The 27,202-nt window shown below is 37.0% G+C and overlaps 1 protein-coding gene across 6 annotated transcripts in view; it reads right to left on the bottom strand.

Annotated features, from left to right (window-relative positions):
• Positions 1–27,202, bottom strand: part of TAFA2 (TAFA chemokine like family member 2) — a 184,641-nt gene that overhangs the window by 82,293 nt on the left and 75,146 nt on the right. Inside the window, exon 2 of one of the 6 annotated variants that reach the window (XR_012580078.1) lies at positions 18,021–18,074. The exons of the other annotated variants lie outside the window; for them this stretch is intronic. The gene's annotated coding sequence lies outside the window, so the exon portion shown is untranslated. The remainder of the gene's footprint in view (positions 1–18,020; positions 18,075–27,202) is intronic. 6 annotated transcript variants of the gene reach the window in all.

Below are 27,202 nucleotides of genomic sequence, written 5' to 3'. Positions count from 1 at the left end.
TCCAAAGTGTACAGCTGCCCCCAATGAGGTAACAGCTACACGACTCTGCCTCAACCAACTGCGTAAAAATAAAGCCACTCATTAAGATAGTGAAGGATCAACTGAGTTTCCCAGAACAGCACCAATAATCACACAACTTCAATATCCACAAAGCAAAGCACTGAATTCCTTAAAAAACAAAACAAGAAAAAAAAAAAAGATAAAAAAAATAAACAACGAAGAAAAAAAACCAGACCATTCTGCTGCAATCAGTTGGACTTTATAGTCCAATGGAAAATTATTTCTTTGTGTTAACAGACTCAAATGTCTAGGGCAGAAGCAAAAATAAGTATTAATTTCATCAGCATCTCAATTCTTCACTCCCACATTATCAGATCTCCAAATTCCTGAGCCAGAGGCTGATTACTAGGTTCTCTCTCAGTATACATATATCCATTCCAGGAATTTAAAGTCCCTCTACCTGTGCTTTAGCTGCTGCCTCGAGATGGTAGCAATTCTGGACAGTGTTAGCACATACTGCTAAGTAGTTTAAGGACACTCCTAGTGGAATCTCACTTCATGACGAGAACCATAAACCTCAGAGTAGACTTTGTAGACTGCTAATCATTCCAGATCCAGACCATTATTGTCAATCACCAGTCTGGGCTTGCCTCCATATATTTTTGTCTTGAATAAAAGTTATGTAACAGACAGTATTTCAGATATTGTTCTGTGTTCTCCTCTTCCTCATGCTGTCCATGCTCCCCAACACTCTCCTGTTGCTTCACTCACGACAAACAGCTGCCAAAACTACTGGAAAATCTGTTCAATACTGGCAGTAGACATTGTTACTTGAAGCATCTGCAGATGAGCAGCAAATGCATCACACAGATAGTTGCAGAGTTTCAATAGCCATTTTTCCATGCTGAACAGATATAAGCAATGTTTGCTAGCAAAAATACATACCTGGAATAGCAAGAAGTCAATGAAAAATGCATCATTTAGCCTCAAATTGCAGAACTCTTACAGATCCTTGCAGATTTCCAGTTTTGCTAAGCCTCTACCATAGCAGGGCATCTATGTCAGGGTAAAGAGACTGAGACCTGTTATCTTGTTTTCAATATACAAACTTATGTAATTATGGAAATTGCATAACCAATTATGAATAATCTATAGAATGAAAGCTGTTCACCTAAAAAGCCTGTGCAACATCAAATGAATTCATTTAGTGAAATAAATTATTCTAAGTCATAAGTCATTTGCCAAATAAATTATTCACTGTGAATTGTTCACCCCCCAGTAATCAAGGGCTAATCTGCTGTTCTTCCAAAGACCAAGTCAGTGGAAGCATACAAATAAATCTGGAAATTGTAATAACCATTGATCCATCTCTCTGGCATATATAACAATGCAACTTCATACTTCCTATTTCTTTATAAAGCCAATAATAATTCATTTGACAAAGATCAAAACTAGAAAGCCAAAAAACTCAAAAGGAAATAAAAAGCAGAAAGAAGAAAAAGTTTTTCTCTTGCAACAGACAGTAATATTCTGCCTGAGCAGAAACCATTCTAAACAGTTTAGGCGCTTACACTCCCATTGTGATGTTATAATCCTCTTTGCTCTCTCAGTTATTCACTCAGATCACTTACACAGCTCAAATTATCCAGGTACTATATTGAACAAGTGGTTTTTTCTCAAGATTTTCAGTAAAGGAATTTGATATCTCTTTGATTTAATTTCACTTTCACTTGGAGAGATAATTTAGGAGGCTGCGGCAAGACAAGCAAAAGCCAGTGTCTGAAGGTAGTTTTTTGTGCTTCCCCAAGGATAATATCCCTGAGGCAGTAGCATACTTGTTAAAATAATGCAAAATGGTTCTCATGAAAACCTACCAGAAATAGAGTAAATTATTCAAGTATGCATGGTTAAGTAGCGACCTTACACTGGAGCTGGGGTTTGGATTAGTAGGCTTCTTTTGGTTCTTATTTTCAGTTATTCTATACTTAAGTAAGTAGAGGCCTCTGCCCTACCTCCAATACCTGTATTTCTCATCGCTCTTCACAACTACAGTGTCCTCACCTTCCCTATGTTCCTTACTTTTATATGCAACACATTTGTCTCCTGGCATATCCTCTAGCTTACTTCACTTGGTGATTCCTAACTTTCTGCATTTCTGTCCCTTCCTGTCTCCTTAACTACATTGATTTATCACAGGTTCATATTTTGTTTTCCTCTCTACTATCAGAGTACTTGTTATTCCCTAGAAAGGCCAGCCTGTGGTCAAGCCACTTCCCACAGCATGCCAGGTCATCATTGGCAAATCTTCTGAAGGCAGTGGACAGAGACATGTTATTTGTGAAACAGTTCATCGATCCCTGATTCATGTGCCTTCACTAGTGAAAGGAACATGTGTGCCCCAAGAGTTCCAGGTCACCATCCCCTTTTCAAGTCCTCCAGGTTCTCTCGCTGATACTCTGGATACAAAGTTCTCCTCACCTCTTCTATATGTTTTCTCTCAGAAGCCCTACAATCTCATTACACCACTTTGTCCTACTGGCCCTGGCTTCCTGGAGGGCCAGGACCAGCAGAAGGAAGAAAATAATGGTAAGGATCCTTTACTGGCACACTCCTCTGAGCAAATCACCAGCAGGTGTATCTGAAAGCAGTGGCCTCTCTCAGACATGCTCTGCTCCATGCCTTTTTCCTGAACTCACTCACCATTTTTGAGCCCTTGACCCTCTAAATCTTTCTTTTTATTTTTCTTTTTCTTTCCCTTGGTGGTTACCCATCATCAGTTGACCATACATTTGATGCTTGCTCAAGAGATAAACTAGGAAGGCTTAAGCAGGGTGGGAAGGCCATCTCCCTTGATGGATATTCTTCTAGCTCTACTCTTGTGTCCTCAGCAGATTCCTTAGGGTAGGTACATCCTATCCCTTTCCATGTGCTGGAACAGATCTCAACAGGACAGTAACTTCCCAGCACACAAACATATTCAACCACTTCTCCTTCCCATTGAGAGGAAAACAAAAGTCAAATTTGCCAAACTTTTGCAACTTGAGAATGCTATCTACAGAAGATATTTAGTCTCAAATTCCTATTCCATTGCTGACGTTACTATAAAACCAATACATGTTTCAAAACAATTGTTTCAATTGAGAAAAACTAAAATCTTCATTTGGAAAATGGCAAAGGGTATTGTTTCCACAACTTTAAAACCTTTTCAAAACTAATTTAAGCCAGGAAACTAATCAAAAAGGATCTCTCAGAAGCAGTTCAAGTTTAGTTCTGGCAATGTGTTCCAACTAAAAATAGTTTAATCAAAAGTTACTTTGATCTACTCTATCTTGTACATTATTGATGTTGTATTTATAATTAATTTTTCCTAAGTATTTTTCTTTAGTTTGGTTGTTCTAAAAACTTTGTTATTTATTATTTATTTATTAAATTATTATTATTATTATTATTTATTAAAACTTCATATTAAATGCATTACTAAACAATATGGATCTCATATTAGGTTTCTGATTGCATAATTCCACCAAGATCAGGTGATGTTCAAATAGCTCCAACATTTTCAAACCTTACCTCTTACATAAAACTGTGAGCTCTATACTTAAAATTCTGAGAAAGAGTAGATTCATTCTTTATTATAGTTCACATCCCAAGTTTGGTGAAAGCTTGACAGGTTAACACTGGTACTTTGGAGAAGTGAGGCATAAATTAAAATGTAGCTTTTTAACCTCTGTTATTCTGAAAATCCAATCCTACAAAGGGATCAACTGCAAATACAGACAATTCAGAAAGACAGGACCATTCCATATCACATCTTCAGATTGCAAAATTTTTCAAAGAGAGTCTGACAGAATATATAAACTGTGTATGTGTGAACATGTGAAAATCTTTCTGACTAAGCAAGCAGCAATTCCAACAAACCCTTTCATTGCTGAAATTTCATTTAATTAAAAATAGCATTTTTCCTGAGATAAGGGAATATGGCTGTTGATTTAGATAATGAATCCTAGGTTTTCTCACATTAAGAACAGGCTAGTTTATCTTTAATTGAAGGGAGAGATTAAAAATTTGCCATAATAAATATTTACAAAATTATGCAACCTTTAATATAAATAAAATTTACTTAAATTCAGTAAAAAATGTTAAGTATGCAGAATCACTCGCACTTAACTTGATGTCTATTGACAAAACATTTTTCAAATTAAGTTAATTTCAAACAGTATGAAAGCAATGTGAAGGAAATACAGCTACAGTACATAGCTAGACATTGCTGGTTGCTTATGAGTTAATCCAGTCAATTGATCAGTAAAAAATTGCATCAGTCTCTACACTAGGTTCAGTGAACACTGCGATGCAAGCTTACCATTTTAACTGGTTTAGTCCTCTGCTCTGTATGTTGAGTGTTAAAATTAGAGAATCTACAGGCTAGACATCTGGAACATGAGCAAATAAACTCAGTATCCTCTAGTGCAAATCCATGTGACAGCATAACCTGTTTCCTAAGATTGTTGAAAAACATTACTACATTAAAAACCCCCCAAATAAATTTAACCTATTACTTTGTTTTCTGAATTTCAGAACTGCAATCTACATGTGATGAGATTTTCTTTTATTAAAACCAAAAGACGCCTGAACAGACAAATTCTATGTAATAAAAAATAAAGCCACCTCCTTTCCAAGCCTCTTGGTTTTCATCCTGGCCTTTAGCAACAGCAGCTGAAGTTTCATAAGGACACAGGTGCCAAAGCCTTGTACTTACATTTCCCTGCAGAAAGAGCTGCAGTTGTTCACATAGTTGTCCACAACACCTGTGACACAGCTGCAAGGATCTCCTCAAGTGCCCTACTGATGTCTCTAAGCAGCAAACACCAGTGCCCACCGTGCTACATTGTTTTCCTTCTTTTATGACAGTGATAAGTGAGGCCTTGCAGCAGGAGGACCATTCATTCTGCACTATTAGATACAGCCCTTATTTGGTGCCTAATGTTCCATGACACATATGCATTAAAGGAACTGCTAAGTATTTGATCAGGTAAAAGGAGGCATGCAAAAGAACATACTGGAGAACTAAAATGTTTCTTATTATTAATAAAATACAACAGATTCAGGTTCTCCTTTCAATGACAAAACAAAAGCTTAGTCTGAGTAGGAGGTGAATTCTTGCACAGAAAAGCCACCACATTCTTTGGTGGTTTCAAAGCTGCAGAGACTGTCAGTCTCAGGCATGAGAACAGCCAGCCTCTGCCAGACATGCTCTTTGACCTGAGTGTTGCAACACACACTGATAAAGGTACAAGAAAAAAAAAACACATCATGTTTTATATTAGTCCATTAGTGCCTGGTTTCCTCTGGATTGCCAGTAATCCTCTGCGAAATGGACTTTCACAAAACCAGCCACAGGGTTAATCCCTCAGGAATGCATTGGTCTGGCAGACTACAGAATAGGACAAGCCAGAAGCAATAGCAATACTATGTCAAAGCCATACTTGGTGGTCTCCACAAAAAATATGGGATATCCAAGGACAGTTTCTCTCTTTGTCTCCTTTGTTCACTTCTTTTCTACCAGCAAAGGAAAGGTTATTTTAGTCAGGCAAGGCTGGAAGCAACATCAGGAGGCAGGAGGTCTCTACTGCAGCCACCTGCTCAAGCAGAGTCACCTTTGAGCTCTGACCAGACTGCTCAGAGCTTTATCCTGTTGAGTCTTATAAACCCCCAAGAACAGAGAGTACAACTGTCCTGGACAGTCTTAGGGTTAAAAAAAAAAAATAAAAAAAGTTTTCCTTCTGTTCAGTCTGTACCTCTCCTCTTCCAGCTTACACTTATTTTTGCTCAGTCTCCCAAAGAACATGTCTCCATCTCCTCATTAACCACAGCATAAGCATCAATAAGCTGCAGTTAGGACCTCAGGAGGCAGTAAGTCCTTCAGACTCCCCCTATAGGGCAAATGCTCAAATCTTGAGCCCTCTGCTGCACATGCTCCAGTTCGTGTCTTTCTTTTGTGGGACCAAAACGGAGCTCAGTGAGACAAGGTGTAATGATTGCTGAGCAAGGGACAATGATCCCTTCTTTCAATCTACCACTATTTTTGCCTCTGTTTGTGCAGCCCAGAAGCCCACTGGCCATCCTTGGGGCCAGGGCACAGGGCTGCCCATGCTCAGCTGCCCACCAGAGTCCCAGAGAGCTGCTCCCCAGCCAGCAACAATCCCACAGCCAGGGCTGCTGCAGGGGACTTCCCTTCTAGGGCCACCCATGGCATTTCTTCTCCTTGAATTAATGCACGTCCAAACACTTTACTGAAATGGATAACTGAGACTACCAGCAAGAGAAGGAACTGAAGCTCTTACAGCAATTGTCTACTCAACAAAACCACTCATTTCCATACTGAGCAGGGCCAGAGCAGCCACCGTGCCTGTCAGAGCATCACTGGCTCTGCTGCAGGCATAACAGCAGTGCCACAGAATCAGGTCCAGTTGCCACCCCTACACCTGCTGGCCCAGGAAACCAGAGATGACTGCAAACAGAAACTCAAAGGCTTGCTTAAGGATATCAAATGAAGCACCAGTCACAGTCTCAATGAACAAAGTCCAATGAGCTGCTCAGGGAAAAAGCAATCTTCTTGTTAGCCCTTAATCTGACAAAAGCAGCACAGAGCCCATCCTGAGAGCTGAACATGATTAACAGTTATTCTGAGGTACCCCTGTGTAATCAGGAAATGCTCTGACAACAACTCCAGAAGGAGATTAAGGTCTTTTCTCTGCCTGAAAAATAGGTAAGTCTCCCTTCAAAAAGCTCAGTAAATACCTGTTTTGCTAAGAGGCAAGAGCTGTCCCTGCTCATGCTCTACATTGGCTCTGCAGCCAGAAGCTGTGGCTGGAGTTGTTCTAGTGATAAACCTCCTAACTTGCCCTATGAAGAAATGAACATGCTGGTTCAGATCTAGTGTTACACCCTTCACATGCCCACACAGAGCAGCTCATGTCTGCTCAGCAAGCAGCAGATAGGCAGCAGATAGGCAGCAGATAGGCAGCTTTCATCCAGCCATAGGTCTGCAGCCCTGAACCTTCCCTTTCCCCACTGCTCCCTCCCAGCACACTCCAGGGCAGCCCAGACTGTGGATGGAAGAAGGACACAGCCCCATAAGGAGGCACCTGCACAGGAGTGGCAGCAGCACTGAGCCCAAGGAGCTGCCTCCCACCTCTGCAAACCAGGGCCCTGGGGAGCTCACCCAGCCCAGCTGCTTCTGAAACACAATTCACAGCAGCTCCACATGCCTGGACAAATTTATTTTGTTGCTGCAGCAACCATTCTTTCTGGCCTCACTTGGCCTTGACACCTCCTCCATTGGCTCTAAAAAGAGATTTCTTGGTAGGGGAGAATGGGAAGAGAAAAGCTCCTATAGAAAAGGAAATCTGTGGGGGGAAAATCCATTTAGATCTATACAAACTGTACAGCCAAAAAGATCATAAAGACATTTTTCAATGAACAGCCACTTGAACATTCCACATTGAAGCTGGAAGAAACCAGAAAGGAAAAGAAAACCAAGAGCAACACAAACCACAGGACATTCCCCTTTCAGCTTTTTTTCCCCAGAAGATAATGCCATGTACTTTATCCCTGCACTATTCCAAAAGAATTAGTTTATTTTCTTTCTATATATTGCTGTGCCAGCTGACAAAGCTAGTAACAGATTTCAGTAGAAAAATTTTGCATACGTGTGAGTTTTACTCACTAAAGGTTAAAACTACACTACATGACTCCCTGCAACTGCAGTAATCATTTAATGTCTTTTATTTAATGATACCAACAAACCAGTCTATGCTAAAAGCTGGCTTTCATAAAAATGAGGCAATTGGTTGACTTGGCAAATTAAAAACATGAAGAAAAAGTACACAAACGAGGTAATAAACAATTGCTTTCAAAGAACCCATCATGAGTTTAGTAGCTTACATAATAAAAAGAGATGGTGACACAAATATTGTGTAGCTGCATCTGGAAATTTGATTTAATTGGTAGAATGAGTCAACTAGAGAAATGACTGTAAAAAATCCAAGATTTTGTAGGTTTATGGAGAAGGTCTCCTTACTGGTTTAATGCAAAATATTGTTGTTCTTCTGTTCCCATTCTAGTGACAAAATGTCAGCAATGTGTACTGAAAGCCTGTCAAGTCCCAAATATGCAATCAATTCACCTTGCAGAGTGCTAAGTTTTTTGACCCAGACAAGTACTCAGTAAATGCTCACTATTCATAGTGTAAGAATTCCTCTCCACATACAACAGGCTCATATAAAATTTCAAGTTAGTCCTATCAAAACTCTACATTTTCCAATCTTTTCCTCTATTTTGCCTTCTTGCCTGACAAAATGGATGTGCCCTGGACTGAAATAATATATTGAAGATCCCTTCTAACTCAAAACATTCTGTGACTCTTTGAACTAAATCATTGTTTGGAGTAAAGCCATTTTCTTCTTCCATGGGATCTCACACCCAGTCTTAGCAAATTTCCACTAACAGAGAAGGGGACTGTGCAGTTACATGGCTGCAGACTGGCATCTAATTTACCAGAAAGTATTAAGGAAGGACTACAGCAGCCATGCTCTAGTCTTTAAGGATAAAACAACATAAAATAACAAAAAATAAATTTATTAGCTTTTAATTATCTAAAGTATTCTGGATTTGTTAGATGATGCTTTAGAAATCCAAAGTCAAGGAGTCTCCTCTCTGATTTAATGTATTTCAAAGGATCTTCTTGTTTCTGGAAGATATGTTAGTCATTCCCAAGCCCTCAGACACAAGATCTGAGCTATTTTTTCCCATGGAGATATTCCCTTTTGGGTATCCTCAAACTGCACATCCTGGGGACCTGGGTGCTTCCTACTCTTGTAGCAGCTGGGCTTTAAGGATCACTATCCTTTTGTTTGGGGATGCCCTGACATTTGAAATCACCCATTGCTCAAGTACCTGTTGGACTGTTCGACCATACTTCTGCAGCAAAAAATACAACAAAATAAAATCTCCTGTCTAAGTCAAATTTCTCCCCAACCTGTGTTCATCCACAGCAAATCCAGAATAAAGTTTTAATATTACTTTCACTAAGTTATGACCTAGGTAGCATAGGACTCACACACTTTCTTCAGCAGGCAGGTTCTATTCTTGTATTTAATATCATGCTTGGTCAATTAGGATTAGAACTTTCCCCATATTTCAGCATGAATTGCTTCTATTCAGTGAACACACTATTCTGCATCTGTAGTGCAGTAGATATAAAAATAGAAATGTGATTCATGCATGCAGCTTTTCCCTGTTTCTTCACTGAAATTAGACACATGATAATCAACCATTTCAGATTACAGAGTTTGAGATTGCTAGACTCCAAATCTTAGAGGAATAACAGTTTTCTAAACAGTAGAAATTCTCATCATAAACATTTTCTGTGGCTTTTTTAAGGTAGTGTTGGAGATTTTCTGTTCTTGAAGGTTTTTTCATTACTGATTAAATGGGTATTTGGCATGGTGACAGCAGCACCTGACTGTCAAGGATAACCTGACAAAGTGCCTTAACAAAGATTACTCACCAGGGATATGAGGGAAGTTTTAATGTCTATTTAATCCTTGTCTCTTTATTGAAACGTGAAAGGCCATAATTAGCACAAAACAAGAGGGTAATTTCGTGATTTGGATCTGTCCACTATGAATTTAAGCTTTTCATTTCACATAGGCCAAACAAAAGCTCTCAGGTGACAACTACACTCAGTGCCAACCTAGCCTGGGACATAAATCAATGTCCTAGAGGTGAAACACTTCAAATCCTGTTAGTGTGTTACTAAACAATCTATTCTCCCACCTTAAGGACCCTGGGGAGTTGTATAAACCAAGGCAATAACACAAGCCAGACTGAAGAGCACATTTTCACACATCCTTTAGTATCCTGTACTGGTCAGCTTATTAAGATTGTCTGCACGTGTCGAGACAGAAATAAATATTTGGCCATTCAACTGCAAAAAGAGTTCACAAAAATTAATGGCAGCTATAAAACCTCATCACTTTATTTAGACTGGGTCTATCCTTACTATGGCTTTGGAATGTGACAGCTATATGTGCTGTACACAGGATAAAAAATGTGTTGTAGCCGAGCTGCTGCTCCATGAAACTTTACAGGAACATTGTTCAGGGGTATTTGCAGAGAAATCAGTAAGCAAAACCACAACCAATAAATGAATTCAACTTGAATAAATCAAAATATTTTAAATAAATATCTGCTTCAAAACCTAATTTTTAAGACTATTTTGATTCAAAAATCATCTTAAGTTTAAAACATTCAAAAGTATTTACTTTTGATTCAAAATACAATAGTTTCTAATTTTTAGTTACAACCCACATCTTCAAAACATTTTATGTTTTCAGTAGCCCTGAACAATCAAGAACACACCTTGTGCAAGCAATTTCCCATTCTCTGCATAGTACAAATTAGGTACCACCTCTTTACTTTTTGGTAAAAGCTTTCTGCTTTGATAAGCTCAAGGAACCAAAGCCATCCAACCAAAGGCAGGGAACACTGAATAATGTGCATGCCTTGTAAAAAAAATTTCAAGTTATTCTTTCTCTTTACAGTCTACGTGGAATATTTTAAACTATTATTACTAGTTAATTTTTTAAAAAATAAATGTTAAAATATTGCAAAATCATTCCAGAACTAGAATGTCATACTAAATTGAATGTGTCACAGCTATGCAGTAAGACCCTATGCAGCAAGTGCTGCTGCTCACGGTGCCACCACTGCGCTCTCAGGAGCTGCACTTGGCAACTTTGCTCCACAGCTTTTAACACTGCTTGGAGAGATATCAGCATCCTCGAACCAGTTAATCAAAATTTACATATAAATAAATGGCTTTTATATATAAATAACTGCCTTGAATATTTGGGAGATATTTATTAGGATAATGTCCTGGAAGACATTAAGATAGATAGGATAGGATACATATTAGCATAAATTGATACCATTTTAAAAGGGAGGATGAAGAAGCCCCAGGGAAAACAAGTGAATTTCAGCGGCATCTATGTATGCTTGTGAATGTGATACTACTGTTATCACATTACCTTTATATTGTGAATAGAGAAAATTTTTTAGCAACAAATGGCTTTCCCTTGATCAGTTTGAAATGTGATATAGGTATTTTTAACAACACAATGTAGACACAACAAAAGAAAAATAAAAAATCCCTGGTTTTAGATATGAAGCTCAGATGTGAAAAACTCTTACTTCACTTAGAATTTTATCACAAAACAGGCGATTTCCACACTTTTTTTCCCCTAGATTAATACCACCCAAATATTTTCAAACAACAGGGAAAAAAATAGTTGTACTACCTTGGATATTTTTTTTTCCAAATACTTCATTTTGACATCCATTGAAAACCCTTATTAAGCAGCACAGATGACAGGGATTTGGGAAAATTACATGAAAATAACATTACTAGGTAACTATGCTTCTGCAGTAATCTCATCCCTGATGTTATCTTTTCTAAGTCATACAAGCTCATTATGTTTCTAGCATAATGCTTTTCCAAGTATTTTAACTAGATATGTATAAAAATTCTAATTGTGTTCTTCATAATTTGTGTTCCTCATAGTCCTCACAATTTGTTACTATGGCTCTGTATACTGCTGTCAGTTGACTTGTCCCAGCTGGGGAGCTTTTCTTGTCACTGGTTTTGACAAACAAAAACATTTGAGGAGCCAAAGATCAGGAGATTTTGGAGGGTATCTTTTCAATCCATCTGTGGCACTATGTTCCTCTTCATCTTGCATGTTCCATTGGCATGACAGTCCCAGGGATGGATCAAGCAGCCATCTCTAGTGCATTCTTGGGCATGGCATTATGAACTAATAGAAGTCATCTTCTCTTTTTTAAGTGTGGAAAAACTAAGTCAGCATTAGCATTTCTTCTTTTACATGGGAGAAAAGAGAAAAAGCAGCAAAAGGGCAGCTAAATCTAGCCCTCATTATTTTGGGATCATGTTTTGGGACCAATCTCCTCTGGCACCGAGTAGCTGAACTCTGCTGAATGAATTAATTTAACAGTACTTTTTGTTAGATGGGTATGAAAAACTTAAATAAAAGCTGCAATAAAATAGAATCATAGAAAAAGGAGTGGTTTACCTAAAAAAACCTGAAATGCTAACATTAGTCTATAATCACAGATATTCAAACATCTCTATAAATATATACCAATGTATATATGCCTATATATATATTCTCTCTAATTTATGCCTTCAGGAGCTTAAGAATCAGTTAAAATTAGGGCAGTTCATATGTTGTTTCCAGCTTTATAGATATGGGGAAAAAACCCTAAATGTAAAGGAATATCCTTTAATTTATTCTTTACCCTTTAAACTGCTTTCCTGTGTAGACCCATCAAGATGATTCATTTGGATAGCTCTCAAGCCAGTGACTACAGCTTTCTCTAAACCAAAATCAATGACAGCCTTGTTTTTATTTTTCCTTTCCAAAACACTGCTGAAATATTCTTGTCTAAACACCAAAGAAGTCAAAACCTCAAGCATTACAAACACATATCTTGACCCAGAACCCACTGGGAAATGTTCAATTTTTCACAGAAAAGACCAGAATAGAAAGTTACTATATGTTTTCCCTTCCCAAAGAGGGAACCAGCTGAATTTATGTCATTCTTCAATGGCTCTACATCAGCCCCTTCTTTTTCAGCCTCCCTTTGATAAAATGTCTTACCAAAGACCATGAGAGATCCCCCAAACCGTGAAAAATAAATGCCCTGAGTTCTGTTTTAGAAAGATATTTTAAAAACTTCTCTTTATCACCTCCTGGAGAGTCTGAAAAAAATCTTTCAAATCCTTCAGATCTGTACTCTAAGGAGAGGACTGCACCTTCACTGCAGAATGCATCTGCAATTATACTGCTGCAGACAGACACTGCAGTAAAAATTTCCCAGTTAACAAAAGAGCTGCATAGCCTTGACACACACACACACACACACACAGAGGAGGTTTTTTGTTCCAGTGTTGCAAATTAATCCTTTGCCCAAAAGCCTTTCACAGCCCTACCATTAAAATTCTGCATATTGTGAAAGGAAATGTATAGATTATCTGAAGATGCTGTCAAATAAATTAAGGCTATTGTTGGATTTTTACATGTCCATGTCAGACATCAATCTGCTTTACTTGGACTATCTGCTACAAATAGCAACAAAAATGCAGGACAGTAAATTATCCAAAATTACAATTTATAAGAAAATACTGAATTAATCTAAATGTTTAAAACTAGAGAAAGACACATTGATCTCTGAATGCACTGAAAGAAACCAAGATCCATACTCCCACGCATCTTTAATTATATACTTGCCATTCAGCTTAATAGTGGAATAAGAAATTTTCAGGTAAAACATTTCTTAAGATATAACTTAAATGAATGTAAAGACTTAAGATTTTAAAATAAAAAATTAAAGACATACCACTCTACTCTAATGCACATGAATGTTACTAATACTAATGTTAATGAAGAAAAACTCAAGCTTCTTAATTTTCCTTAATTTTCTTAATTAGGCAAGGAACTACAGTTTGACATTTATTTGAGAGAGGTCTCATCCCAAGTTGATCACAGTCTGTTACACCTTATGGTTTTAAAAAAAGTTATGACCCTCAATTTTATCTCAGCTCAGATAAGACCATCTCCTTTCACACCATCAATTTTAAAATAGAACTGTGCAAAGGAATCAGTAAGGAGTATACTTAATAATTAATATGACCAACCAAAATTCAAGCACTAGCCATTTTAGAGCAGTTCTATGCAATAAATGGTGACTATTATCAATCACATTAATTAGATTTCTGCAGCAAAACCATATATTGACTTGTGTAAAAAACCCTGTTTGGTGTGCATTGTGACTTGTTTGTGATAATTTTCATGACAAATCCATAGCAAGCACAATAGAAGATGTAACTTCTTCTATTTGTTTTCATTAGTACTACAAGATAACATGCAATTTATTTCAGTCTCCAGTACAAAATAACTACGTGTGCCACTAAAATATGATGATTATAGATATATCATCTTCCTTAAATAGCTAAAAGTTGGTATCTCTGCTAATTCAACATGGAATAGATTTTCAAGAACAAAACTGGGAGTTTTATTCATATGTTCACTTTGTTCATGAGAAGATAGGTGACACAGAGGGTTAAGTGCAAAAGCTCTTTGGCACTGAGTTTAAGTCAGGACTGGAAATGAGATTTACTGTTCTCATACACCTAATCCAAAGAAAGTCGTTGAGCTCCAGAAGAAAACATCAATTTGTCACAACTGATAGCCAGTTCTACAGATATATCTTAGTGAAATAAAAGAAGGTTATTCCAGGGAAAAACTGTCAGTTACATGGTGAAACTCCTATACAAAAAAACACCTCTCAAATACCACAGGGTCTGTCTAATGAGTTACAAAAGGATGTAAAAAAATGTTGTAAGGCACCTAGGATCAAATGAACAGGTCTAACACTTTTTACATATTCCTTTTAAAATGTGACAAGAATTAATATGGTTCTGTCCCTTCTATATTTAGATCCTGTCAATACAAAAAAGCAAAGCTTATTAACATGGATATTGATTTTTTTTAGTTCAAGATAGAAGTCTTGATTATTCTTCAAAAGCAAATTGTCTGATAAGAAAACACAAGCATTTCAAGGACCATTTTTTTTTACATTGGACTACATTTTTAAATTAGCACAACTGGTTCCTAACCAAATTAAAAGAATTATTTGATCAAATAATAGGAAAATGTAGTTTAACAATGCTAGTGTATACTATAGGGAGAGAGGGAGCAGCACATATATTTTTCTGCCACTTATTATCATACCACAAAACTGTGAGACTAAACAGAAAACTACTAAAAAGTTTTGAATAATATGGATATTTTTTGAAGCTAGTTTAATTTCAGGTAAGTATTTGGTACATTTTAAATCTAATGCCAGCTTCACCAAGTGGAATATAAGGTTTACTGTCTGCCAGTGCCAACTGGCAGGGTGTTATCCAGAAATTTTTTGTCCTGTGCTAAACCAGTAACTGATATCTCATTTTGGAATTTTTTAGGCTTTTGATATTTCTTTTCATAAGCTACAACATAGTGTTTACATAAAGAAAGGAGTGATCTGTTGTGCAATTGTCTTGCTTCTCAATAACTGCATTGAGCTGCCTGATATTTTACACATACCTTCATGCATAAACACAAACATCAAGCTGAAATGAAATCTCAAGACAGTAAACATTCATCAAAGCAATAAGAAAGTGAAAATAGTCCTATGACAGGACTTATTAGGGATTCTGACAATACGCAAGGTAGTAATACCTTTAATAAAATATACACATACACATTGTATGACACATTCATTGTTTATGATGACTAAAACTAGTTCATGGCAGCAGAGAATCAAGCTTTGGAACTTTAAGAGCCCTTTCTGTATTCTTTCTTTAGCCTTCATAGAAATATACAACTCTGCATGAGATATGATGTGAAATTGCACAGGTAATGGCTTGTTTTGGGGATAAGTTGTTGATGGGAGTTGTAGATCAGGCTTGTAATGGAAGTGAACTTCAACCTTAACTGTACAATAGCTATAACTGTTCCATAATAAGAAAAAAGATTAACTCTAGGTATATTGTTTTGTCACTCTGGCACCCTGGAGTTGGTAAGAACCATTTGCACAATCCAGTCAGGACAAGGCTAAGAAAATTGAACAAATAGAGGTTTCTAACCTTTCTAGGGGAAAGATTTGTCAGATGCCTCCTTTCCCAGTTTTGTTCTGGAAAAGGTGATTCCAGCAACTGGGGTACAAAAGCATATACAGTGCTGCAAAAGTGTCTAGCAACCTCCAGAGACAAAAGACAGTCGTATTGACACAGAGGTCACGGTGCAGAGTTAAGTAGAAGAAATACTGAATATCAAATTACACTGCATATTCACCAAATGTATTAGGATATATCTGTACCTGAGTCAGACTTCAGCAATGATTAAAAACTCTTTTGTTAGATATTTGATATTTTGAAGGAATTCTAACTTGAATTTGCTTCTGTGTAATAAAAATAAACAGAAATAAAAAACTCAAGACATGCAGTGTTTAATGCATAATTATACACTATATAATTATGCACTCTGCATAATTACTGCTTCTGAGCAATTATTTTTCAGCAGACCAAAGCATTAATCCCACTCTACTACCAGCACATGTTTTTTTAAAGTTTGCTCAGTGGGATGACAAGATACTAAGTTGCCAGCTATGGCTACTACACCTCCAGAAGAATGAGAGAAACAATTAACTGCTCTGAGAACTGCTCTCAAATCACAGAATGTGCTGAGCTGGAAAGGACCCACAAGGATCATCAAGTCCAAATACCTGGCCCTGCACAGCACTTGTTCACATGCTTCTTGAACTCTGTCAGGCTTAGTGCTGTTCCAGTGCCCAACCATCCTCTGGGGGAAGAATTGCTTCCCAATATCCAATCTAAATTGCCCCTGACACAGCTTCAAAATGTGTAGGAAGGCATTATTAACATGCAAGAATTACCCATTTTACTGATAAAAAACTACCCTTACTAATGGTCTTCAAAGTATTCCGGTCATATAAATTTTACATGTGCATAGCACAAGTCATCATGTTTTAGATCTCTTAAGTCATCCCTAATGTCCTGTCAAAGTAATTTCAAGATGCTGAAAAAAGTCCTACATTGTCTTACAACAACAGTAAAAATATTTTTTAGGAACAGCTTCTGCTATAATTATTTTTTCATGGCATAAAATGAATAAGTAACTCAGAAATGTGGGAGATGGTTTATATTCATCAGGAAAAGCTAGGCTGCTATCAGCTCACAGAGTTTACAAAACATTTGGAATTTGTAGTATTTCAAACCTAGTGTGAGAAACATGGCCATTTTCTTTTGGTTGCAGAAAGAAATCTGAATACAAATTGGATTTCTCATGTCTCCAGCTGTTAGGTTACGTCCTTTTCATTTCTGACTAGTTTCCTTGTGCCATAAAATTAGGAGACCAGATAGTTCATTATCTCCTTTAACATATTTTGCATGTCATAAAAACACTTAAAAAGCAATCAGAAGTAAAACTGCTTTTAGATTTGGCAAAACTGTTTCTGACTATAAATAAATGAATCTACAGAAAAATTATTTTCTTCATTTTTACAAAATACTAATGTTCTCAGAAATTCTTTTGACATGTTTTACTCAGTTGTGGTTTTAAAAAAATTAATCTTATTTACAGTACTTTATAAACAACAACTCCAGAAAAGTTCATAAGGATGAACAGCTAAAAGATGGAGTAACAGAATTCAATTTTGAGTGAAGATAAATATGTTTTTCCTTTGGTGTTAGGAGTTACAATACTGACCTCAACAAGTATAAAGGTGCCCTGGGTACTTAGAAAGACAACCAGAATATTTTTAAAAGTAAGCACCGTTTAATTTATTTCCAGAAATGCAGGCTGGCTGACCTTGAGATGCCATGTCTGGACACACAGTCCTGTTGTAAGTCCAAGTCAATGATTAGAGGATGGAGTTGCAACTTTTATTGTACCAGTCAGAAAGTATTTGTAGAAAAATAGGTTCATGTAGCTTAATCTTGTCTTAGAAAATGTCTTCTGAATATACATCCACAACTGGAACAGAAAAAGCTGTATCACATACTAATTCCTTATGAATTGTTACATAAGATTTTGAGAAGATTAATCACCTACAAATGCAGACAGCTTGCAGAAAATACCTGTTTGAATCTCCCAGCAAGGCTGGTAGCCATGACAACAACAGGACTTAGGCACCATTTAAACAACTTAGAAAAAATGGGCTACTTACAAGATCCCTACATCCAAACTCCTACCCAGCCCTTAATGAACAAATAATCAGCAAGTAAAAATTCCATGTTCCAGTTTCAGCTTCCAGTGTATATTATTCAGCAGTAGTTGTGTGTGTAAACTTTATTAGTGGACTGGATCTGACAGTACCTTGCCTCTAATCAGGTGGTCTTCATTACTGGGCTACTTGCTGAATTCTTGTCCCTGGAAAAGAAGACTTAGATCATATAAAATACCTAAAAGACTAGAGAGAGAAAAAGGTAATGGATAGCAGATGTAAAAAGAGAAAAGGTAATGGACAGCAGATGTAATCAATATACCACCAACTAATCCACTTCATGGAGAAAAATAGCCAAGTCAGGAGAAAAAATACTTTTAGAAAATGGCCAGATGACTAATAATTCTCTGGAGATGCCTGTTGTCAGTTTCGCCACTGACTAAAGGTTGGCTGGGATTACTAGCTTAGCATGCTTTAAAAACCAAAAGCTGCACTCTCCCAAGCCCAGGACTGCAGAACAGGGAGATGCTTACTCAGCAAGGCAGCAGCCACCCCACTACAGAGGAGGATGGGGCAGAACTTTTGCATATTCCTTAGTGGAGGATTCACTTTATCCTTTGGAGGTTCACAAGGCAGCATTAGTTAACTTCCTTTTTCCCTCTAGGAAATAGAGGGAAAACTCTAGGACAACACTAGTTGTACAAGCCTGTTTAATTTGGTATCTAGGGAAGCATTTGGCACCTAACAGAGTTTTCCTGGGTCTCAGCATAGATACAGTGCATTGCACTGAGAGGAAGGCAGTCCAAAGCTTTAACAACCCCTTGAATCTGGTCTTTGCTATGGCTTATCAGAACCTAGCAGAGCCATCATATAAATAAATGTCATAACAGTGTTAAGTTTATCAATTATGTTGTACGTTTCATTTTGTATAGTTTCATCTCAGTTTGTATAGTTCTGGGATTATCAAAGAACAGCAAACCATAACAGAATAGTGGCATCAATTGGTCAAACACTACTTAGCCCATATTTTTCTTCAGGGAAGCTGGATGTTGCAATACTTCTAGCTATGACATGTCTACCATATCATTAGTGAGGTTCGTTTGAAGGGACCAAAACTTTCAGCCATAAACAGTAAAAAGCTGAGCTCTCTCCCATCAGTCTCCAAATTATCTCTAGTATTATAGAAAGAAGGAATTTACTAAGGATTTACCACTGTTTCATCAAAGTCCCTGCAGACAAGAGAACTTAAATGACATGATGTCAATAAGCACTATAATTATTTGAGGTTCAGAAACATCATAAAAGTCAACAAAATAAGAAAGAATATCTTAAAACCTTTGTAGCTTTGGTGGCAAAAATATTTACATGGTAATTTTTTTTTAAAGAAAGAAAGCAGAATGCACTAGAGTCATCTACCTATTGCTCCTTGGAAAAATCAAACAAAACTAAAATTATTTCTAAAATTCTTTATGCAATCTGTTGAACAGAATATTATAGAAACTTCAAGCATTTCAATCAGACAACAGCACTACCCTAGGGACACCATAAATTCAGGCAGGAGAATGAATTTCCATTGCTAAAAGTAAAGGGTTGACTTGAGTTTAGACCTAAAATAACAAGTAACCTGCCTTTTAACACATTTTACTTTTTTTACATATAATTATCAATGGTGATCTTATTAAAGTACTTTATCCTTTGCTATGATTTTTCACATTTTATCACTTTATCTCCAATATATTTTTTAAATCTTATTTCCAGAGAGATCCAGTATATAGATATCCTTGTATAACCTCTTTCAAATTCACCATCTACTGTTTGCACTCTACTAACACTACCCTCATAAAATCCCTAATGATTTACTCAAAGCCTATGCTTAAAACCCATTGAATCCCCATCCTCCTTGATTTATCCAACAACTTCAAAGCATATTCTTCTTTTTAAAACACTTAATTAAAAAAATTTGACTGAGGAAAAGGTTGGCACTTGCATCAGAGAGATGAAGACAAAAAGTTGGCCCTTTTATTTTTAATCTTTTTCTCTGTGACTTGACAGAAGCTTGACACTGCATGGCTCAAGTGGATCCACTTACTTGGTATGCACTTACTTCTTTGTAAGAAAGAGAAATCAAAGAATGATTAAAATAGTGAAAGTTCTGAACTATTCAGACTAAATCATAAAAAACAGTTTTAACCAAAGATACCCAGTATTTCCTTGATATCCTTTTGGAGAATATAGAGGGAGAGGGCAAAAATCTAAAAACCTAGAGAGAAGTCCTCTCCCAAAAAACTAGTTGCTCAGGGGGAACATGACCAAAGCCAAAACCTCTGCAGTGACAGCATTTCAACACTGTTTGCAAAGGGCCTCAAAACCAGGAGTCCAGCTGTGTCCTCCACTGAAGGCCTCTCCCCTTCACAGCCCCAGGCCTGAACAGAATGGAGTGCTAGGAGATGCTCCTTAGGCTGACAGGACAAGGACAAGCCAACATCTAGGCTTCTCACATCCCCTGCTTACTGTTAGCTCATTCAAGTTGAGCCTTTTCTTTGGATGCTTAAAGAAATTAATACAAATTATGCCTTTTTTAATTGAGGTTCTCGACACTAATAGAACTTGAGGGCACATCAAACCTGTGTTGAAAGCAACAATTACTTTCTGTCTGTGGACTGAGAGAGCAAGGAAAAAGATAAAATTCAGAAATTAAACTAGGATATATAGTACCATTGAGGGGACATGGTCAAAGAATCTATCTCTGTATTTCATGCATATCTGTTTTTCTTTTGTCAGTCTTCTATTATTACTAAAGACTGTGAAAACTATAAGAGGATATTTAAAATCTGAAGTGAAAATCCAGAAATAGGATAGAAACTGCTCAGTATTATTTTCCTCTTCATAACAAAAAGATAAAATTCATAAATAACCACACAAGTCAGGGAGGCTGTGTGGTTTGCAGAAAGAACCACTGACCATAGCTGGTTGACCAACATTCCTACAGAGCAAAGCGCTACTGTGTTCATAGCAGGCAGGACAGGAACAGCTGTGCCCATCCATGCTATCCTTCACGAGGCTCCTGTACTCCTTAACAGAGTTTTGTAACCAAAATTAGTGGTTGGCTCCTTGTAGTCCGTGGCACCAAGGGATGAAGCCTGATGGCTGCCAGCATCGATGCTTTCCACTCACCTCATAAACTGCTCAACTCTGCTCACCCTCTGCACATGGAGCCTGACATGTCAAAAGCACAGCAACATAAATGCATTACTTTTTAACCTCATTCAACTCAATCTCCTTCGTACAGTCAGGTGCAATGCTATTTCTGCAGGACACAGCAGAGGGCTATGCAGACTGGTTACTCCATTTATAAAGCTGCTGTTCCAGTCAAAGTGTGAACAGTCAGTCACTGTCTCACTGCTAGAAATTTCTTTGTATTTCCTTATGAGCCAATGACCAAAATTGATAAATGGTAATTTATTATACTACCTATTGACACTAACGAGAATACATCAGTCAGTTTCTGCTAAGGAATGTTATTTGTGAGTCTGTTCATTAAAAGCCAGGCTGATGTAATTTCCTGCTGTGGTATCTCCATACATGCTCTGCAAGGAATAATGTTTTACACAAAATCACTTCTTTCCTTGAGCCATCAGAATCCCCATAATACAATCTAGCATCTTTTTTCTTTTGAGGTGCAACCAAAGCCACTGAAAATCCAGTGAGTCCAGCGTGGACCATTGCTGGAAGGAAATTTTCCACAGACACACATAGAGGGAGTAGGAGGCAGTGGGGTTTAATGCTGTGAAGGTTTTAGCTCCAGACAGTTCTAATGTCTCTATGCATCCAAGGAAGCTGTCTCTACTAACCAAACACGTTTCTGCAGATGTGAGCAGTTTCATGTAGAGATGCTCAGATCAGTGTGGACAAAACTAGCCTAGTTACTAGAAGGGATATAACTCCCTTGGCACGGTACTCCATGATTAGCTAAACTCAATTTCTCAGTGAAGTTGGCTGGATGGGCAGAGAAATGCACTCACTGTGTGTCTGCTGGCACCTCTTGGGCAGGGATCACCTTTACAGACATGTCTTTACAACTTGCTAGCTTGGAGAATTAGTATTTTTTCTCTGAACAGCACTAACATTTTTTTCCCATTTTCAGTCCCTTTGAGTTTCAGAAGACTCTTTGTACATGAGGGTTGAAAACACCACTATTTATCTTATGTCCAGAAAATGAATCAACAGATCCTCAATATAAATGCTGGGATCTTCCCCTATTAAATCCTTCAAGATGACCTTGCAAGGTCCCCTCCAGTTGTTTTCAATCATAAACTCTTAGCTGGAAGATACAAACCCATGCTGTGATTCCTTCAAACAGAAACCTCTCTGTTTCTGTCAGCATCAATGCTTCCCTCAAAAACAAGCCAAACCTTCACTTTCTTTATCTTCTGACAGAACATAGAAGCTCCATGAAAAACAAAAATTTCCATAGACCAGAAAAAGAAAGAAAGGCTCCTTTTCAGAAGTGTTTAAAATTGACATTTAATTTCTTTTTAATCAAATATCAATCAGGACACTGATGTTACCAACAAAAATGGTATGACTTCAATATTGAAAAAAAACCAACCAACACCATTTATAAAGTTCAAGAAACAAAAGAATTACAAACTAGAAGAGTTTGTCCTCAATGGGCTTCTGGAAGAAACAGGCCAGTAAATGGAAAGAAAGAAAAAATAAATGTATTTTTTTTCCTTTAATCAAATAAACACAACAAAAACCATTAATAACTTCCTAGGTATTTCTTCTCATGATGAAAGACTCTCAGCTCCTACAGCAGAACTCTACAGAAAAATTGTCATGAGGGTGGTTTATTTTAAATTGATCATTACCACACTATGATGCAAAATTACTTATTTGGGGCTTTTACAATTCTTTACAATATCTCTTTTTACAAAATTAGTTTTAAACAGCAAATAACCTTGCAAGCTCTCAGGGTAAGGTTGTTTTTTTTTTTTTTTCAATAAGCTAGAATTTAAATATTTGGAAACATACAACTTTGAGAAAAAGAAGAGTCAGTTTTAAAAAAAATTGAATTTAAATGCTCAGCCATTCTGGCTTCACTTATGAGACAATCTCTAACAGCAGGAGATAAATCAGGGCACAGCAGTAAATTATAGTCTTAATTCATCTGATTATATAATTTTATTCTTCTCTTTCTCCCTCTTTTTAAATCAGTGCTTGAAGGAATGAATTTATTGCTGAGGCTTCTCCTGTTCTGAATGATGGATTCTGCATTATTCTTGGAATTACATATATACGTAATTTAGTACTTCAAAAATAATTTCCTTTGTTTTATAACTTGGCTAAAAATATCTGCCTCATACTTATTACTGAAATATTAGAAAATTGGAGAACTGAGAGAATAATACAAAATATGTAAATGTTCTGCAAAAATGAGTTTTCATCATATTTTTTCATTTTTTCTTATCAGATCTTATTTATTGAATGAAACTTTTCCAAAAATCTCTGATGTGAAAATCTGAAAGTATAGAGTAGCCCAGTTGCTTTATTATGATGAAAGACTCAATTGAGCTAGAACGGAAAAGCTTCGAGTAAACAGATCCCCAGATAATAAAATCACTCAAGAGCTGAAGTCTATAACACACTGGCATTAGGTTAAATCGGTGCAGACACAACCTAATTGTGGCATTGGTGGGAAGCAGGTAAATCCAAAGGGTGTGACAAGTGGACACAGCTCAGGGACAGAAGCAGGTGGGTGAAACCTTGCTGGGAGTATTCTTCCCTTTACTCTTTTCAGAGGAGTAGTGAGGCTTTCTTTGTGCCCGCCCTTTCTGAAGATGATGCACAATGAAAATGCTGTTGAAGGACTTGGAACCAGGTCCTGCCGAGAGGCAGGCACAGCACTAGCAGGACCTGCAGACTGGTGAGCCTGGCAGGTTGCCCTTCTTACCAAAGGCGCTTTTTAATCTCTCTCTTTGGATTAACAAACCCTGGGGTTAAAACCTCCAGCCACTTTGCCCTATTCATTTTCTCTAGCTTTGTCTTGCTGTTTAGATAGATCATTGCATCTTTCCTTCACTAACTCCCCATACAACACCATTCAATGAAAAAAAAAACCTTCTATTTTAACTAGGTTTGAGAGGTACTTCTTGTATAAGAGAATAATGGGGAAGCAGCCAATTCCTGTAAAATATTTGCTGTTTGTCCTCACAGTTTATACATTAGGAGATGCTGAAATAATTTGTGTAATAACCAGCTGGATCTCAATATTTTTCTCTCAAGCTGTTGATTCATTCAGTTCTCTTCCTCTTTTCAATACAGTAGTTTACCCACTGAACTTGCTGTTCCTTAAATTCCATCTGCACTTTCAAACTATTACCCATCTGTGCATGAACTGCAAATAAACCTCCAACCATGTGCTGAGCGAGCTTATTCTGGTTTTGTTATACTCTGTAGCCTCTTTCATGAGCTAGTGAATAATCATTAAACAAGACCAACATTAGCTCAAATCACACAACATGACTCTGTTGTAGGAAATGAGAAAATCAATTTTTTTCCTATTTAAAAATGCTGGTATTTTTTAATGTAAAAATAAGATTTCATCCTAGGCACACCAAAACCCTTGTTACTGTGCCCTCTGTGTAGCGGGCTGTCGTTTTCAGAAGCAGATAGTTATCACCATTGTGCTGGGTTTGCATGCAGCAGAGCTGCAGCCATAGTGTGGGGCTATGAGCTGCACCAGTGCCCAGGAGCAGCAGCCAAGGGGACTCTCAGAACTTTCTTTCCTTGGCACCGAGCTCTGCAGTGCCTCTCACCCCACCTCTCCAGCCCCATGGCACACCACAGAGCTGCAGTAAACGTCTGCCCGCAGGATGTGGGACCTGGCACATCACAGCTTCGGTTTGTCATTAGAGACCAAGAGCTGCGCTGCTCAGCAACGCAGTGCAAGGGTTTAAGGAAGCTTTTAAACAGTAAGCAATGCAGCCATATCTCCACTCTACAGATGTTTCCTTTCTGATAAAACCATTTCCCTTTTTAGTAGAAATGGGGAAAAAAAAACCAAGCCAGCAGAGATTACATATTTGACCTACATGTATCAAGAACTTTTGCATTTAACATAGATAGCTGAAATCACAGTGAATGACAGCACCACCCTTAAAGATACAATCTTGCAGTCAGGTCATGTGTCAGCCCAGGTTTTCACAGAAGGGTATAAAAGAAAGCTACAACAAAGAACAGTCACTTGGATCACAGAACACGACAAACATGTTTTGCAGGATTATACAGGATTTGATTTCTACTGCTTCCTTAACAGGCCTACTCCACTACACTGACGATTCCCCAGCAAAAAGGGGATATGATATTTGCAAATGCAAAGCTATTAACAAAGCAAATGGGTTATAATACTAATTAAGAAACCACTAAGCAACCATGCATGACCTATTCTTGATTTGTACCATGAGACTCTACACACTGAAAGCAAATGATAAAATTCAGCAAAGAGGATGACCATGCTGAGTTAAATGAATTCGTCATTCTTTATTAAATTAGCATTTATATTCTAAAGTGTTGTTAATAACGTTTGGTTCAATTAATACTGACTCTGAATTACAGCTAATTATGTCAATAAAGTAGAGCTCTGCAAATCCATAGTATGAATTCTGTAAAATTCTACATTAAAATTTACACTTTTATATTTCCCTAATCTCTACAACTACAGCATTCAGAATTCTATTTAAAAACTGTTTATCAATGTTTGAATTAAAAATACATCTTTACACAAATATAGACTGATTCCTTTTAAATTTTTGATTTTAAAAAGCATGATTATGTCTAAAATCACATGCTATGTAATTTTTCTTTTCTTGTATTTATCCATCTTCTGAATTTGTAAAGCAAAGATCCTGTAGTATTTCTAATATTTCAAAATAGCACAAAATTTTGCTAAGATTTAGGAATGAGTCCTTTGGGAGCAGACTGGAGACTTTTGTCCAGTTATGTTGTAAGACATAAAATTTTTTATGTACTACTAAAAAATACTATTCTGGTATTCTCTGAATGCACAAGTGTCACATCCACTGTGACTAGACTTGAGACAAGACTAGACACAAGATTAGATCTTGTGTCCCTTCACAGAAGTCCCTTCCTGCCTAACAGTAACAGCTGTAGCACCAGAAATACAAGTTGGTTTCTGGAAGGGCCAAACATTTGGTGAGAAGTATTTTTGATCCACCCCTCCCATACATACCTGAAAATTAAAATATCCAGAGTACATTCTTTCCAGAGGTTTTAAAGAGATGAAAGATACTTCTTTTCAAATAGTTTTCACACATGTGGCATATCCACATGGGAAGGTATATTAACTAGGGTCCAAGATAGGTTTTCCCTTAAAATTCTCGGGATTTTAGAATTTACACTGAAATTCAGTCTTTAATTTCTATGATTTACATATACAAGTCCTTAATTATACTAAAGCTTCTGAGATGAACCACCATTCAAAGAGCAAATGTTCTATAAAAATACATAACATAACTTCACTGGGAACTTGCAATCTAAATTAAATCCATCTGGTAAATATTTTACCATTCAATACTTGTGCAAGTTGTGTTTAGCCAGTGGCTATTTGAATTCATATAATTCTACATACAATTCTAATTCAGTTCATACCCATACATTGGGATTCAACCCACTGGTTTTCCCCACAGATTTTTTTATATCAATAATAGTTATGGAAAGTGTGGAACAGGTGAGAGGTTGACAAGTTCTCAAATAACTGGGAGCAGTTAAGGTAAAGGCAGCAGTAGTACACATGTGGCCTCCTAACAGTGCCTTTATTACCAGGCATAAAAAATAGCTGGCTACACTGTAAAATTTCTGTTATCAAGTAGTGCAAAGCAAATTCTACATTAGAACTCTTTTTCAAGAACCCAAAGAAATACACAGAGATATTGTCTAAGGATAAGTCTTTTGGGATATGTGAAAAATTATTTCTTTAAACAACAATGAAAACTTTAGTTTAAAAAGTCAATGTTTGAAAAATAAATGTGCATCTTCCATTGAAAGCAAAAAAGGCTCTTTGGGAATTCTCATGATGCTTGGCTATGAGGGAGGTTGATTAACAACAAAACAGTTTGCATGTCACTGGAACTTTAGGAGACAGCTCTACTGAGAATTGTAAAAGTTCCTTTGAAAGCTATAAATAAATAGAGGAAAGAAAAGACTACTGACATTACAGCAGGACTTAAATTAACCGAAACCATTACATATCAATGCAAATGCATGTAACCTTTAAACTGAAAAAAACCTAATTCAGAACATAGAGCATATAGCA

This window comes from Zonotrichia albicollis, chromosome 4, assembly GCF_047830755.1.
Source record: "Zonotrichia albicollis isolate bZonAlb1 chromosome 4, bZonAlb1.hap1, whole genome shotgun sequence".
Taxonomy (NCBI): Eukaryota; Metazoa; Chordata; class Aves; order Passeriformes; family Passerellidae; genus Zonotrichia; species Zonotrichia albicollis.
This window is presented reverse-complemented; position numbering and strand designations above follow the sequence as displayed.